This window comes from Alligator sinensis, unplaced genomic scaffold (genome assembly GCF_000455745.1).
Source record: "Alligator sinensis unplaced genomic scaffold, ASM45574v1 scaffold989_2, whole genome shotgun sequence".
NCBI classification, from domain to species: Eukaryota; Metazoa; Chordata; order Crocodylia; family Alligatoridae; genus Alligator; species Alligator sinensis.
Genome location: NW_005842162.1, coordinates 377,416 through 391,186, shown reverse-complemented (window position 1 = coordinate 391,186; position 13,771 = coordinate 377,416). Strand labels below are relative to the sequence as shown.

The 13,771-nt window shown below is 43.3% G+C and overlaps 1 protein-coding gene across 1 annotated transcript in view; it reads left to right on the top strand.

Moving 5' to 3' along the window:
- Positions 1–13,771, top strand: part of TNKS (tankyrase) — a 254,549-nt gene that overhangs the window by 131,238 nt on the left and 109,540 nt on the right. The gene's annotated exons all lie outside the window — the stretch shown is intronic.

The following is a 13,771-nucleotide window of genomic DNA, read 5'->3' as shown; positions in this document are numbered from 1 at the left end:
CTGAAGGACTGGCGTATAGCTGTCCAGAGGCACGGAAGCTGCCTGTAGGAATGGAGCACAAATGCAGTTGGGGCCCAGTGAGGTACTGGGCACAGAAGTTTCAGCCCTGTCTGTTCAGGGAAATTGTACTTTGTCCTGCTTTAGCCCTTTCAGCAACTCTGGATAATCCTGGATGTTATCTGTAGTGATAACAATAGCTAGTGTCAAATAATCCATTTCAAAGTATGACTCAAGTTAGGTTAATAAGTTGCCATGTGTTCAATCAGCTTCTGAAAAATAGGCTTCCCACTTGGAAATAGCACTTAAAAGGGGAAAGCACAACCCAGTTTTACCTGGTCAGGAAAGATGACAAACCTTCATCTGTCAAAATGTATTTAAAGGTTTGAAATAGATTTGGGGAGGGAGGGGCAATTCATGGGTAAGTGATTGCTTGTGAGCAGAGGAACATGCTTAATTTGCCAAAAGGCCCTTTTCAGTCCTGGGTTCGTAGGTCACTGACAGAGGTTCAGCTGGGATTTGGAGCTTTTTGAGAGACTTCCGGAACCTCCATTCAGAAAGGTACCCTGGCATAGGATTAATACCCTTTTTCATAGAATCATAATATATTAGGGTTAGAAGTGACCTCAGAAAGTCATCTAGTTCAACCTCCTGCTCAAAGCAACTTCCCTTGCTGCACCTTGAGACCATCTTGATTTGCTATCAGGAGCCTGCCTCTGGCCATGGAGATGACTGCAGATGATGTCCTTCCTGGAGGGGGTGATGACCAGATTTAAAAACAAACAAACCATCTTTTCAATTTCTTTGCACCTGACCAAGGGTTTCATATTAGCTTGTTATAAGCCAAGGATGATATGGGTCTTATTGGGTGACTGTCCACTGTTTAATTACATGATCAAATTACACTGCTTAAGATTCCAGGTTTTAAACTTTCCCTTAATAATGAGAAGCTTGCTTGGCTATACAACTATTAAAAACAATTAAAAAATAAAAAAAATAGAAGGAATTTTTCAGCATTTTGCTTTTAGGTAGTATGAAATCACCAAAAATATCAGATCTATGTAGTTTGGAAGTGATTTGCAAGGGACTCTTCTGTAAATACCAGACAGCATGCTTTTGGCCTCTCTATGCAACAAGAGCACACTACTGGTTTATATTCATCTTATAGTTACTGTAACCCCCAGGTCCCTCTTTGCAGTAGTGCAGCCTAGCCAATCATTCCCCAGACTGTATTTGTGCATACAGTTATTCTGTCCCAAGTGCAGTTACCTTGTATAGGTTGTACATGTCCATGTCCATGTGGAATCTCATCTGTTTGAATGTGGCCCATTTTTCCAGTCTGTCCAGGTCATTCTGGATCCTAGCCCTGCACTCCATTTTCTTAGTATCTACCCAATTTAACGTCATCCATGAATTGAATTACTAAGTCTGAACTCAGTCCCATTATCCAAGTTATTAATGAGGACATTGGACAGCAGGCCTGTGCAAAGCGGCTAGTATTCACTTTGGCTTTGGACAATTCGGGGGACAGTGGTTCAATTTGGTGACTCAAATTACTATCCCAAATCGATTCAGCCTAATCTGATTGGGAGATTTGGCCACTGCCAAATCAGCCAGATCTCCAAATCAAACAGTCTTCTGTAGTTATACAGGAAAATTCTTTTGAGGGAAAACACAGAAAGGAGCAGGAGTCCTTCCTTGATGTCTCTGAGACTGAATACAACTAAGATTGAAGATTGTTCCATGAGCATCTTAAAGCAAACAAAAGGAAAATTATTTTTCCTCTTCTCTCCCTTCAGATTCTTTCCTACCTCTAGCTTCATTCTGTTGAGGTTTGGTTTTGTTTTTTAAATTTTGTTTTTGAGAATCCTTTCTTTCCTTTTGGGTTGGGGATATTTCCTCTCTGATTTCTGGTCTGTTCCATCTTCCCCAGCTGTCTAATGCTTTGCACTTCACTTCACGTGGTTATCCTTTGCCAAATCCAGGGCCTTTTCAAGTGTAGTGAACCGTGTGTGTGTTGCATTAGATGGAAGAACTTCTTTGATGGCCCAGGGGCTACAAAAGGCTAACCATTTGCCCTTTTTTGTTTGGGAAATTATTCAATACATTTTTCTTCTTTTCTTTTCCTTCAGATTTTGTGCTGCTTTTCTATAGGTTCCTATCCTGGCTCAAGATTCCTTACTTCTAGTAACCTTTCCCTGCTCCATTTAAAAAAAAAAATATATATATACTGTATGTAGGTGTGGCAGGCTTGCCAGTAGCAGCCTGGCTTGCTGGCTTGAAAAGGCTCAGAGTACTTGGTGGGGCACTTCCCCCTCCTCACCAATCAGGAAAGGTAAGGGGGAGAGGCTTGCCCTGCCCCTACCCTGGGGCAAGGGGAAAAAGCAAACCAAAGGGGAGAACTAACCCCTCCGCTTTCTGATTGATTCTGTCTCAATCTTGGGGCAGAGCCTCCAGAGGTGATAAAAAGGCAGTGTGCCCAGCACACAGGTGGCTTTGATGAGGGACAACAAAGAGGGCTGACGAAAGGCTGGTGTAGCTAACCAGTGGGGCAGGACAGTTGCCCCAGAGGGGCCTGGAAGACGTCTTCACTGAATGGGAGCACCAAGCGGCTGCATCCCAGCCTTGCCACGGAGAGAGCTGTGACAACAGTGCACAGAACAGGACCCTGACAGCTACATGAGGCAGCACGGGTCCCCAACCCTGCATGGGGTAGGGGCAGAAGCCCTCCCTGCATGGACCAGTGCACAGAGCTGGAGAGCCCAGTGCACAGACCAGTGCATGGAGGATTCAGGAGCTGACAAGACTGCGGCAGCTGCACGAGGCAGCACGGGTCTCCAACCCTGCACAAGGGTCATTGGTGCACAGGGCGGTGCGCAGGGGGAAGGGAGCAGGCCAAGAGGCTGGGAGAGGCACACAAAGCAGCTGTGGCCCCCTTGCAGAGGGAGGAGACACCGTGTCCCCTTGGAGACAAGTCAAGCCCTGTCAGGCCTTAGGGAGTCATGAGTCCCCCTTAGGCAAGGGATCCCCGCAAGGGAGGAGGGCCCACCACACTGCGGGCTACAGAGTGGAAGCCACTAATGGGAGGGGGTTAATTTGCCTTGTGGCAAAAAATAGGAGTCCAGGGCACCAGCTTGCCACAGGGAAATCTCCAGTTTAGGACCCTGCCAGCTGTGTAGCCTGAGCAGAGTCGAGGGTGCTCTATAGGGTGATGGGGGGGGGTTCCCTGCTGGGTTGTCATTTCTTCTTTGGGCATAGCTGTGTGCCACAGTTGCATTCTGTTGTTTTCCCTCTTGTATGTTGTTGTGATCCCTGGGGTAACCCTGTGCCTGTATTGTTGTATGGGAGAGTGTTATAAGCTGCCTGGTATTGGTATTTATTATATGAAGTGTAATATGAAGTGTTTTATGCAAATGTGTTGTATGTGGTGTAATCCTTTATGCAAATATTTCACTATTGACCCATCACTGCCAGTTCATTTTTATCCTTGAGTGCCCCCTCCTCCTCAGGCCTGTAGGCCACTGAAGGAGGGGCAGAGCTGCAGCGTAACCCGAAAGCCACAGGGAACCAGGCTTATGCATAGGTTTAGGGTTAATTATGCATGGGTTTAGGGTTAATTAGAGTGTGTTTGGGTGAATTAATAACTATATATCTATATAGCTATAGCTATAACTATAGCTATAGATATGCGTGTGTGTATGTATATAAGTTGATGATTGTAAGTTATAAATTCTTTATTAATATTAAACCTGTACATAGCTAAGAGTCACTGAGAGTCCTGGCTCTCTGCTCTGAGGAAGAGTGGAGCTACATATAACTAGGCAGCTATACCTCCCACAGTGTACCTGCATCCACTAACCATCCCTTCATTTGGAGAGGGGTTACCTTTCTGCATACCACCTGGGTTACATAGGCATCTCCCCCCTCACTCCTTCCTAACCTGGAAAGGATCAGGAAGAAGCAGCACAGGGGATTGGGGCCTAATCACAGCATATGGGGGCAGCATGGGGCATGATCTAGCTCATAGCACTGGTGGCTGTGTGGTAGAGTTTCTACCTATCATGTGGGAGATCCAAGTTCAAGTCCTAGCTGGGCCAAGTAGGGTTGAGTGAAGAGAAAGGGAGAAATTCTCTTCTATCATCAAGGTTGGGGTAGAGGAGGGGAATACCAAAGCATTGTGGGTCAGGATCCAGGGGGGCCCAGGAGAAAAGGACTCGGTAGTGGGGGTTTACTACAGACCTACTCACCCGGATGGTGAGATATTCTCCAGGCAGCATCTCCGATGCCATACATGTGAGGAAGGCAGTGGTCATGGGGGATCTAAATTTACCTGGACAGCTGCTGGGAGGAACAGACTGCCAAAACAAGCTCTCATGGAGGTTCTTACACTGTGTTTTGGACCTCCACCTAACCCAGGTGGTGTCCAGTCCCACCAGGGGTAGTTACTTGCTAGAGGCCTGGTCTTAGCAACAGGAGATGATCTCATGGGGAACCTGTGCGTGCACAGTGACCTGGGAGATAGTGACTATCACTTGGTAGAGTTCACTATCCAGCGAAGGGTGGGAAAGATATCCAGTGAGTGTTAGACTTCAGAAGGGCCAACTTTAGTAAACTTAGAATGCTAGTTAGTGAGGTGGCGGAACTCAAGAGCATCAAGCAAAAGGGGGTCCAGGAGGGTTGGAGGTTTCTCAAGGGGAGTGGTCCTTGGGGCACAAAAAGAGTCTATACCCTTACACAGGAAAGGGGGTAAGGGGATAAAGAAAGCCCTCTTGGCTGAACAGGGAACAGAAAAGAGTGGGGGCAAAGAAAGAGATTTACCGGCAGTCACCTGGGGGCAGCCACCAAGGAGGCATACACCTCCCTGGCACACTATTGCAGGGAATCAGGCAGGCCAAGGCAGGGCTGGAGCTTAGGCTGGCTGCAACAATCAAGGACAATAAAAAGTCCTTGTACAGATACATAGTGAGCAAAAGGAAGGCGCAGAGTAACATAGGGCCCCTGCAGGACAAATCAGGACAGTTGGTGGTTGACGCAGGGAAAAAGGCGGAGCTCTTCAATGAGTTCGTTGCTTCAGTATTCCTAAGTACTGACCAAGACAATTCCCCCACCTTGAGCATAGAAAGATGTCCAAAAGGCACCAGACCACCAAAGGTTAGTGCTGACTTAGTTAAGGAGCACTTGGAAGGGCTGGATGGGTACAAGTCAGCCGGCCCGGATGACCTCCATCCACAGGTGCTGAAGGAATTCGCCAGCGTCATACCTGAGGTGCTGCCACGGCTGTTTGAGCACTCATGGTGCTCCAGCCAGGTCCCTGAGGACTGGAAAAGGGCCAAAGTGGTACTCATTTTTAAGAAGGGGAAAAGGGATGAGCCGGGTAACTTTAGGCCAGTCAATCTTACCTCTGTCCCTGGGAAAATACTGGAAAAAGTCACCAAAGAGCGCATTTGTGAAGGCCCAGCAGGAGAAATGATGCTGAAAAGAAACCAGCACAGGTTCGTCACAGGTAGATCCTGCCTGATAAACCTTATAGCCTTTTATGACCAGGTCACACACTGCCTTGACACAGGAGCTGAGGCTGATGTCATCTATCTGGATTTTAGGAAGGCCTTTGACACAGTTTTGCATCCTATTATGGGGAAGCTAGCAGGCTGTGGAGTGGATGCTTACACAGTCAGGTGAGTGGCCAGCTGGCTTAGGGACCACACCCAGAGAGTGGTGATGGATGAGTCGTTGTAAGGTACTCCACCTAGGAAGGAGGAATCCCCAGCACACCTATAGGTTGGGGATGACCTCCTCAGCAGCTCAGAGTCTGAGAGATCTTGAAGTCATAGTTGATTCCAAGATGAACATGAGCCAGCAGTGTAACGAGGCCATCAGCAAGGCCAATCGCACCTTGTCGTGTATTAGCAGATGCATGACCAACAGATCGAGGGAGGCGATGCTCCCCCTCTATGCGGCATTGGTCAGCACAGTTGGAGTACTGTGTCCAGTTTTGGGTACCGCACTTCAAGAGGAACACAAAGAATCTGGAGAGGGTTCAGAGAAGGGCCACTCGCATGACTAGTGGCCTCTGTGAAAGACCCTACAAGGGGAGGTTGAGAGATCTGGATCTCTTCAGCCTTCACAAGGGACGTCTGAGGGGAGACCTTGTAGCCGCCTATAAGTTTATCAAGGGAGGACAACAGGGAATTGGTGATGTGCTATTTACCAGAGCGCCCCAGGAAACAACTAGGAACAATGGGTGCAAACTAGTGAAGAGTAGATTTAGGTTAGACATTAGGAAGACGTTTTTTACAGTAAGGGTGGCCAGGTTCTGGAATGGGCTTCCAAGAAAGGTGGTACTATCACCTAACTTGGAGGTCTTCGAGAGGAGACTTGAGAGACACCTGGCTGGGGTCATCTGACCTCAGTCCTCTTTCCTGCCGGGTCAGGGGGTCGGACATGATGATCCATTGTGGTTCCTTCCAACTACAGTCTATGAATCTAGGGGAGCCCTGTGCCATTCATCTGGCCTACGGGTCCCAAACTGAGCACTGATGTTTTTGGCCAATTATTGTATTTTCTTATGTCCAACTAGATAAACCTTTCCTCCAGAAAATAGCACCCCAGAATTGCATATCTTAAGCAAAGGAGCTGATTTTCTGCCCAGGATAGAGGCATCTACTTAGGTTCTTGCTCCACAGTGCAGCAGCAGTGGCATTTCTATTCAGGCAGCTAAAAGAGTCAGTTGACATAGTGGCTCATTTATTCTTCACTCCATAGGTGTTAACAATTGTCTCTCCTTTTTAGTGGTCTTGATCTACTAATCAAGTTCATCTCTTTTTAGGGCAATGTTGCTGTCTGCTAGCTGCCGTATTTCTTGTTTTCCATGCTGTGAAACTGAAGACTCTGGCAAGTCTCAAAATCATAGATCCATTCATGGAGAACAGTCTTTAGCAATAGCTAAGATTTCAGCTTGTTAGATAAGCCCGAAACAGAGGGTGACTCAGCTGAAGATTAGGCACTTTCCCTGCTCTATATAGCTATAACTTTTTTTTTTTCTTTTATCATTCTGACTTCTCAAAAACAAGGTCTGTTGTGTGCATGATTTTGTGGTAATTTTAAAATTAAATTAACATTAAAATTTTGGATGTATAGGCAGAATCTGTAAGTAAAATCCAGTGTTGGAAACATTTAGGAATGAAGGAAACAGCATTTGTTACTTCTTTACGGTATAGTGTTACTGAGCAACCTTAAAGTTTTTGTAGGCTTCTGCTGAAATCTATGTAGCAATCACACAGTGCTCACTCCAGGCATAGATATAGTCATCATATATCCCTGTGTGCTCTCTAAGGAAAAATTAAGCCTGATTTTGAAGCTGCTTCACGTACAAAATTCCTGTTATATGTACAATTAATATGAAATATCAAGTATTTTGTATATGGACAGTGTCAACATTGAGAAAATCATCTGAGGGTTGTCTGCCTTAGTATTGCTGCCTCTACAGCTGTGCCAGCATAGCCAAGTTGGCAGTGCCCCCTGGTGGCAATATAGCATATGTTGGCAAAAGGGATTTTTCTCCTAGCAACAGAAGCTGAGCCAACAGCAGCTTTTTTTCTGTTGCCCAAACTATGGCCATAGCAGCAGTATGATCATAACTCCATTGGCTTTAGGGTGTGAACTTGTTATTACCTCTCTGTCATAACTATGCTGACAAAACTTGGCAATTTAATTGGATTGATCTGTGTTGCATTTTTATGGGATGGGCAGTTGTAATGCATCAGACAAATCTTTTCATGCATAAATGGAGTGTTTAAGAATTAATGCAGTTCTTTCAAAACAAATCTAAACCAAGCAGTTTAGGAAATTAAAGCTTTTGTCTTTAATTTATTATTTTCATTTTCTTTCCTTCTGCCAGACTTTTTTGAGTTGCTAATTTTTTTACTTATAGTTTTCAGTGAAGAATATAGTCATGTAGAATACAGTGTGTGTGTGTGTGTGTGTGTGTGTGTGCATGTGTGTGCGTGTATATATGTTAGTGTGAGATTTACTTACCAGACAAATACAAAGATATGTAAATCACCATGCATTTAATAAATAAAATATTTCAATCAACAAAGTGGGATTTAAAAATGTTTGGGAAAGTTTAGATGTAGAATGTGAAAGTTCCTTCATTTTATAAAAGCATTTGGAGCTACATCTTGTGAATATTTTTGTTTTATATTTTATATTAACATTTGCATCTTATTATACTGTCACAAAATAAGTGGCTGCTAGTACCGAGATGCATGAAGCAGATTTATTTTTCTTAACTGCCACTTCAGTAGAAAAAAAGAGCAAAGATGAGAACCTATAGATTGTATAGAAATGAGGTATTATTCATAAAATAAAATTCTGAAAGTCTCTCCCTACAGAGCAAATCTAGTCACATCCAAAAGAAATCTTCATTCCCTGCCCCCCCGCCTCTTCTCCCCTTGCTTTTTAATGCTAAGGTTAGCTCTGATTAGGGAACATTAGGTTTAGGTAATATGTAGCTTATATGAAATATTATGTACTGTATAAAACGGAAGATGGTTTGATACCACACAGGCTGCTACCAGTCTCCTTCATTCTCTTTTCATCCCTCTGCCCCTAAACACCTATTCTTTTCTTGTTTCTTAATCACATGTCTTTTGAGTGTGTAACTGACAAAACCAGTTAACCGCAGGGAACAAAGGTTTTAATGAGTCATAGCTACAGCAGTGAGACTTTTTTTTTAATTTCATGGCTTTTAAAGTAAATAATAAAAGATATTGGTTTGTTTTGTTTTGAGATTTTTTTTTTACTATGGGAAACATTTTTTAAAATACTTTAATTGAACTGTTGATAAATTGGTTTCCCATTCTACACAAGATAATCATTTATTATAGCAAAATCTGTTATCTTTGTTCTAACGTTTCTCTGATGATAAATTACTTACTGCAGTTTGTCTTTAAGTGTTACATAAAAATATGAAGTCTTTATTCCCTTAATGTCTCCTGTAACTTGTTAATGAGGACATGATGCATTGATTGTGTTCCATTTTCTTTAACTTCCAGAAATAACCTGTTGAGATGTTTGATTGCAGAGACACTGAAAGTTGGGACTGTAGTGTTTTTTCTCAGCTGGAAAGGGGACTACCTATTCTGTTTTTGACCAGGGTGGCCATTACTTTTTTCTGCCACCCTATTTAAGCCACACAGGTATTTCATGTTAGCTCCAAGTGTCTGGGAGACTTTAACAGCAGAAAATCTCTGGCAGAAGCAGCTTCAGTTGTAACTGCAGAGTGAAACTAGTTTAATTCTGGTCATTATTGCTATGAGAGTCCTGATGAATCACTCTGCTGCTGATGCTTGGATGACATTCTTGGCAGAGGTGGGAGTTAGATACTATCATTTGTCTTCCTCCTCACCACTGTAACATTTTCTTGCATACAGTATGGCCCAGAATATAATAGAGAGCTTATTTTTCAAAGGCAGACTGAAGGAGAAAAATACCTTTCCTTGCAGTAAGTAACTGCGTAGCAGCAGCTAGGGAGTTGAGCCCAATCATTGTTTTGCTCCCTGTGAGTTGCTGCTGATTTTATTTGTGATTTGGTTATTTTGCATATAATGTACACTTCAATTCCAGCACGTTTTGGGGAGGAAAGGTGTTTATTATTTGTGAGAAAATGCAGTTTCTCCCAGTAAGAGCTTAAAATTATTCAGGTGTTTTCTCTGCTGGGACCTGCTGGAGGGAGTTCATTAGAATCTAACTAACTTCTGACTAGTACTCTGGGGAGATGTGCTTAGGGATAAGTATGATAATACAAGTACAGTTTTGTTGGGGGGCAGTCTTGTTTTCCGAAGCAGATAGCTCTAGATGAACAGGAAATATGTTTTCCCTACTTGTGATAATGGATCAAGTAAGATTTGTAAAACCACATTTTAACATCAGGTAAGTCCAATTGTTCATATTCCCCAATAATAATGAATGTGCACAAATTACTAATGTGAAATCCCCTATGTTTGCTGCATACAGAAATATATTGTTTTTAAATTTAAAAGAGAGAGCCATCTTGAAGCAAGCTACCTGTTTAAAGGCAAATGCCGTGCAATTTAGCTCATTAAACTGTCCCCCAACTCAACTCACTTCTTCCAGTGTAGCCATTTCATCAGTATAAACTCTTCACATGTAGACTGTTACCTACATAACCAAAAGGGCAAGGCATATTGTTTTAAATACAAGTTAAGATGGTACAACACAATTCTTGGTCTCCTACACATTTAATGGCCATAGATTGCTCTGCCTTCATTTAAGATAACAAATGCCAACTACCCTTATATAGCAGCCTTCCCAACAGAGTGCAGTCTGCTGGAATATTTTTCAAAGCAGTGGTACAACACTTGTCAGTATCCTTGCCTCCCTGCTTTACCTATAGCAAGTTAGGGAGTCTGATGTTTCCAGCATTGTGCCTGGTGGTTGTATCAGAGGATTGTTCACAAAGTTTTTAATAGGTTGGACCAGTGATTTTCAGCCCGAGTGATATGGCACTGTAGGGTGCAGCGAGAACCTTTTAAGGGTGCCACCTAATAGTAGCATTGTTAAGTATGCAAACACCTACACGAGTCACAAGATTAATCCAGAGATTTCAAACAGGAATCCATAGTGTCAAAAACGTTCTGATCTGTGGTGATCTTTCTGAGCTCTTTGTAAGAGAAGAATTGCTTTATTATTTTTCCATGTTCAAAAAATGAGTGACAACTAAGAGCTGGCATTTTCCCAGGGGTGCCTTGAGCCTAAAAGGGTTGAGAACCACTGGGTTAGAAAAACACCTATCCAGGATGGTTTATATCAGTGGTTTTCAAACCATTTTCCATGGAACCCTGGAATTGCATAATAGGTTGTGTGGGTTTCTGCAAAGAGATTGGGGTTAATGGTGGAGCAGGCTGGGAGGTAATGTACTGCCATTATGGGGACAAGTCGCCTGGCTCTGCATTAGTTTTTCGGATAGGAGTTGGGATTCTGCCACGGCAGAAGTGATATGAAAGTTACATGACTTTAGGATATTTAAAAACCACTGATAGAAGTGATCCTAACTTGAGCAGAAAGTTGGATTATATGTCCTCCTGAGATCCCTTCCATCCCTGCTTAAGTGGAGAGCATGAGTCTGCTATATAGGCAAATTAGGTTTTCTGGCTGCTTGCTTCCTTTTGTCATTTGGAAGTATGTTGCATCGCCGAGCAACTGTAGAAATACTGTATATGCTTGCACCTCACCGTCAATTTTGGAGCTGTTGGTTGGAATATTGTAGTATTGTAGAGCTGCTGGGGATGGGCAGATGTTTCTCTTCACTCTTTTGGTCATCCTCTTTAAGATCTCTCATAGTTAAATGGAACATGGTGACTCTTCTGGCGCTTAGTTGGGCAGAGGCCACAACCGTGCTTTCCTTTCTCCTCTGTCTGGTTGATAGCCTTCAAATTTTTTCTTCTCTGTTTAAGAGATGTCTTTACAGTAGAGATTAGTGAACATGTCAGAAACTTATTGCCCATTTTAGTCTTGCATTGCCATCTTTGCTGCATTCTTCCCCCTCATATACCTACTACCTTTTGATGGCTAGTTGGGAAAGCAGATTAAGTTAAGCAAATACACCTGAAATAGGATGGATAAAATGGAGGAAGTTTCAGTTTCTAGTGCTACCTTTCACAGTTTGGGGAGACATGCAGCTCATCTGTTTACCTGAGGGCATCCCTAATAACAGTTGGATTTACAACATGGACAGTTGAACGTCGCTCTGTAGCATGGTGTCACAGTAACTCCCATGCAATATGTATGCATATTTGTGAAATGTTAATAACTATGATTTTGCAAAAAAGCAGATTTGTCATCTAAATTGACTCAAATTGCTCCCACAACAAACCTTCCCAGAATTGCATATCCATCCTTCTCCTCAAAAGTCAAGTCATGAATGAAAGAGAATCTTATTCTGAGGTTACTTTGCTGTATCAGCTTCACCCAGATTATTAGGGGATTTGCATATTGATCCGCATTACATGTGTAGTGAGAGGTGCTATCATCAAATGAGCTGTCCTATGGAAGAAAAACTCAGAGCTGTTGTGGCACTATGCCAGCTTCTGAGCAGTTAGGCGAGTTCACAAAAACCCTAGAGGTAGTCCCAGGTAAAATCCTCAAGCAGGACAATAAAGGGATGGTATTTCTGGTTATTTATACAGCGCACTTTTGATCTGTTAAAATAACTTCATCAAGAAACACAGGATTTGCCTCAGTGGATCAGACAAAAGCTTAATCTAATCCAGTACCCTGCCCCTGATAGTCGCATGTACCACATGCTACAGAAAAAGGCAGGCAGTTGTGAGATAATCTGCCTTTCGCATTATGTTTTTTATCCTAATCACTAATAGTTAATGATTGTCTTAAAGCCTGAAGCAAGAGGTTTAAGTTCTTTACCCCACATCTTCTCTAGGACATTTTTGGATAGTCTTGGCATTTAGGTGAAGGAACTGAAAGAGAAACTATTGTATCTGGCTACATCCTTGGCTTACCTAACATGGCTTTCCTTGATGCTGTGTATTCTTTTGCTTACTAGTTTGCTTCCAATTCTTAAACCACATACAACCCTGAAAACATTCACTTATCTGTCAGAGAACATAGCTTGTTGTGGGGGAGCAGCTCATTCTCCCACTTGCAGACCTTGCTTAGGTGCTAGCTCTTGAAGAGGACATACTGACATGAGACTAGCTTATTGCTTGCACAGGGCTGCCTCAGGCTATTCCAGCCAGCTGTGTGTGTGAATCCAGAGCTTGCAAGCAGATGTACTGATGTGCCTGTAGCGTGAGAGGGGCTTTTGTAATTTGGGAGGAATTCTGACTCCACACAAGGCAGTCCAGGAGAGGCCTGACTTCATGTGGGCGGCCATCAACCATCCAGGCAGTACAGAGGCTGCACAAATCAAAATAGTTATCTGTCTTTGCTTAACCTTGCATCTCTTTATCACAGGACTTGCCAGAGGAATTCATTTGAAAATGTGGGTGTGCATGCGTGTCCATACCAGAAAACAGACAAAGAGAAACAGGAGAGATGAGGAAGAGAAACAACACAACTAATTAGTAGCAGATGTACAGCGCTGATAAAATGGCAGGCATTATGATGACGGTTCATTTCCTTTGATTCCAGCATTAAAAACTGGGAGTTGAACTAGGACAACTTTTTTATCACTTATTCCCTATCATTGTTTTAGACATTAAAGGTTTGACTTTCCAGAGAGCTCAGCATTCAGCAGTTCTCATTCAGAACATAGGAGATTCCTTTACCTCCTCACCTTTGAAAACAGTGGGAGCTGAGTTGTTTAATTTTAAAGTTTTCAGATAGGTTCTGCATCTCTCCCCTTCTCGGCTACTGGACATTTTAAATGTCAAGGATCCAGTAGTGTCATCTTTATTCTCTTGCCAAGCTGTCTTTTCCTTCCTCACTCTCCATCTGAATAACACAATAGGATAATATAGTCTTTAGAAAAAGTGTGATGGATGGAATGCATCAAGATCACATTAGAAACTGTTTTCTTTTCACACTCGGGCTTGATGCATTCAAAAAGCTGAAGGCGAAATCAGTTTAAGTTAGGGGTTGACAACCAGAGATATGCATACCCCTGGGGTTACTTGGATTGATTCTAGGGGGTACATGTGGGCAGGTGGGGATGGAGCACCGTTGCCTCCCAGGAGCAGGGGTGGGGTGAGGGGAGCAGCACCCCTCTGCAGCGTGGGGAAGCTCACACGTGGCA